Source organism: Sinocyclocheilus grahami, unplaced genomic scaffold (assembly GCF_001515645.1).
Source record: "Sinocyclocheilus grahami isolate Dianchi unplaced genomic scaffold, SAMN03320097.WGS_v1.1 scaffold15792.1, whole genome shotgun sequence".
Classification (NCBI taxonomy): Eukaryota; Metazoa; Chordata; class Actinopteri; order Cypriniformes; family Cyprinidae; genus Sinocyclocheilus; species Sinocyclocheilus grahami.
This window is the reverse complement of record NW_015515889.1, coordinates 1-3,566: the sequence shown is the minus strand read 5'-3', so window position 1 is coordinate 3,566 and position 3,566 is coordinate 1. Positions and strand designations below refer to the sequence as shown.

The window sequence follows — 3,566 nt, the reverse complement described above, 5'->3', positions numbered from 1 at the left end:
TAGATGAATAAATGTCCTCATTGAATTACTTTAAATAATATAATTGTAAGTTACCTCTTTAATAAGGGATTGTGAACTGCTGTGCAGGTAATGCTAGTTTTTATTCACTAAATGAGTCTGAATAATGGCGTCATAGTTGAATAGTACTCTTAGGACATGAATAAATGGTTTTGTTCCACACTTTATCTGTGGGTGATCGTGCAGCGCTAGTCAGTGGTCAGTGTTTTTTCTCAGCGGTCATGTGAGAACAGTTTGATTTTTAGATCAATAGCAAGATTCCTTCCCCCAAGCATCTAAGGCAGAATGATTGAGCACAGTTCAATGAAACCAGGGTCTTTTAATAAGCGGGTGTGGGAGTCCCTTATAAATGGCTTAACTGGCTTGTTCACTGACACTAGTGTGTATCACTTAGGCTAGTTTAACTGTTTGTTCTTTCTGCTACTGCATTGATCAAGGCTAATTTTCACTCTTCATGTCAACATCCATTATGCAACATGTATTTACACTAAAAGCATTTGTACATTAAGTCTATATTAATGTACATTTGTTCATTATTCAGTGCTGGTGCTAATTTTGTATCTTATAAATGATACAGCAATCCAACTGACACACTTTGAACAATGCAGTAGCAATATTAGACATTATATTGATTACAAAAGTGTTTGTAGTTAACCAGGAACATTGGAGATTGGACTTAAGATTTAATGGACAAAAGTCCATTATAAATAATGTATAATAAGGACAATAACATTAGGAAGTGATTAGTACTGTCCTCTAAGCATCTATATACAAGACAACTGCATGAAGTCTTATAAAAATGACCAGCATGACTGTTAAGGTTTTAGACTTAAGAGCCAATAGATGCATGTCCTTGTGGGGTTCAAACCCCACTCTTGGTAGTTCTTGCATGAATTAGTGCAGAAAATCTGCTTTGTCTGAAAGGGATGTTTGAAAACAGGCGCTCGAAATTATGTTCGAGGAGTCCAATTGAGCAAAAAGTCACCGGGATGACCGAGAGGTTAAGGTGTTGGACTTAAAGTCCAGTGGGCTGATGTCCTTGTGGGATTTGAACCCCACTCCTGGTGATTAAATAGGGATTTATATAGTCTAGAAATAAATGTAGAATGCATTTCCTGTCTGCATGAGTTTAAGCGTACTTATAGCTGTAAAAATAAATGAAGAATATAATTTCTGCCTGCAAAGAATCTTAAGTCCAACCAGGATGGACAAGTGGACAAGGATTTAAGATCAAATGGGCAAATATCCTTGTGGTTACAAATCCTACTACTGGTAGCAGGCTTCTGTTCTAGCATGTCATATTATGTCAGTACCATATCAATGAACCACTGGATAGCCAAGGGGTTACTACCTATTCAGAAAGACCAGGATGGCCGACATGCAATGGACAAATGTCCTCGTGGGTTCAAACCCCACTCCTGGTATCATGTTTGATTTGCTTAATTACCAATTTGGTAATGTTAAAGCAGTAATGTTAACCAGGATGGCCGAGTGGTTAAGGTGTTGGACTTAAGATCCAATGGACAAATGTCCTCGTGGGTTCAAACCCCACTTCTGGTAAATAAGTTGAGACTTGCTGTTTGTGTACAATTTAAGCATTTAAAATTACAACATATGAGGGGTGTATGTAAATTTGAGGGTCTGTTACACTGTAGCAATATTTTGTCCCAACCATCCAAGTAGTTAAGGTTTTGAAATTAAGATCCAATAAACAAATGCCCTTGTGGTTCTCATACCAAGAGTGGGGTTTAAATGACATATTAGAATGACAAATGTCTATGCTAACATGAGTTAGCACAGGGAATCTACTTTAGCTTATAATGATGAGATAAAACAGACACTTGAAACTATATTAGAAGAGCAATTTCTACAACCACAACCTAGTAAGAAATACCAGAATGGCCGAGTGGTGATGGAGTTGGATTTAAGATCCAATGGACAAATGTTCTTGTGGGTTCAAACCCCACTCCTGGTAATTCAATTTTATGTTTTTGTGCAAAGTAAATGTTTTAAATTACAGTATATGAGGGGTATACAGTGCAGTCTGTTACAGTACTTGTACACTGTGTCCCAACCAGTTTGGCAGAGTGGTTAAGGTTTTGGAATTAAGATCCAATAAACAAATGGCCTTGTGGATTCAAACCCCACTCTTGGTAACAAATGCCTATTCTAACTTGAGCTAGCACAGGAAATCTGCTTTATCTTATAATGATGAGATAAAACACACACTTGAAGCCATATTAGAAGAGTAAGTTGTACAACTACAGCCTGGCAAAAAACACCAGGATGGCTGAGTGGTTAAGGTATTGAGCTTAAGATCTATTAAACAAATATCCTTGTGACTTCAAGCCACACTCCTGGCAACAAATAGCTGTTCCAGAATTAATACAGGAAATCTGCATTGTCATAAAATGGTGAGATAAAACTGCTGGCAGTAAAGTTCTGGGATTTTAAATTGAAACTGGCTTTGGTCACGGTCTAGTAGGTGCTACACACACTTTATCAAGTGGTTTTCAACAGTACATTCCCATTGGTAGTTGCTGTGCATTTGCATGAAGTTGGACTCTTCCATATAAAGATATTGCAGAAATAGAGTAGTATGCTATTCCAAATTCAGTCAATGAGACCAGCACACATGACGTTTAGTGCAAGTGACATTTTTATGTTTAGATTGATTTGAGATACACTGTTGATCTTAGTATTTGCAATCATTTGAGTGTTGAGTGTGGCGCTGCGGCAGTTGTGTTCCAGTGGGAGATGGCATTGAATCTTTCATTTTAATGTAGCGTGGAAAGCCCTAAAGCACAGAGCCGAAATCTACACCGTTTGCACCACCGCAGAGCTTTGCGGTTTCTGATCTCAAATGTTCTGAAAGATCCGGTGTGTTTTCCTCAAAGTGTGTTGCAATGCTGAGTCTTCCTCCTAATTGCTATTCTGTAGGGCTCCTTTTATATTTCTTTTAGACTTTGTTTTTTGGCTTGGTTGGATTCCTGCACCACCATCCGGTTGAGATCCTTGAGCTGGTTTGGAATGCAGCACACAGGTTTTGGTTTAGACGTCATGCGAAGTGCCATGGCAACAGCAAGTCTAGCAAATCTGCAGTGCAGGTTACACTTATCCAAGCAAATGCACAGCATTTTGAAAATACCAAAACACTCGTGTCGTTTCTCATCGCTTCCTGCATTTTGTTTAAGTGACCTTACTTTGAAAGCTGTCAGGAAAGTGATCTGAGACTTTATCTACAAAGTTGAAAACCTCTAGTTTTACCTTGAAATCTTGTGTCCGTTTTTCCAGAAATGCGTTTGAAATGGTATCAAGTGAGGCATGAAATGAAATACAGCTTAAACTTTTAATGCTGGCTGTTTAACTAGAATATTTGCAGTACTTCCACATTTAGCAAATCACAGTATGTACTAATAATACACAAGCGATTCCATGTATTTATATACATATATCCTCAAGAGTCACGCACACCCACATGATGTCCACAGATGCCCACACAAAAAATAAGAGAATAATATCAGCAAATGCACATCCAGCACACTGAG

The 3,566-nt window shown here is 38.1% G+C and overlaps 1 non-coding gene across 1 annotated transcript; it reads left to right on the top strand.

Annotated features, from left to right (window-relative positions):
- Window positions 1-1,495: 1,495 nt before the first annotated feature.
- trnal-uaa (transfer RNA leucine (anticodon UAA)) lies at window positions 1,496-1,578 on the top strand. The gene has a single exon. It is a non-coding gene; the product is annotated as a tRNA-Leu (tRNA).
- Window positions 1,579-3,566: the final 1,988 nt, after the last annotated feature.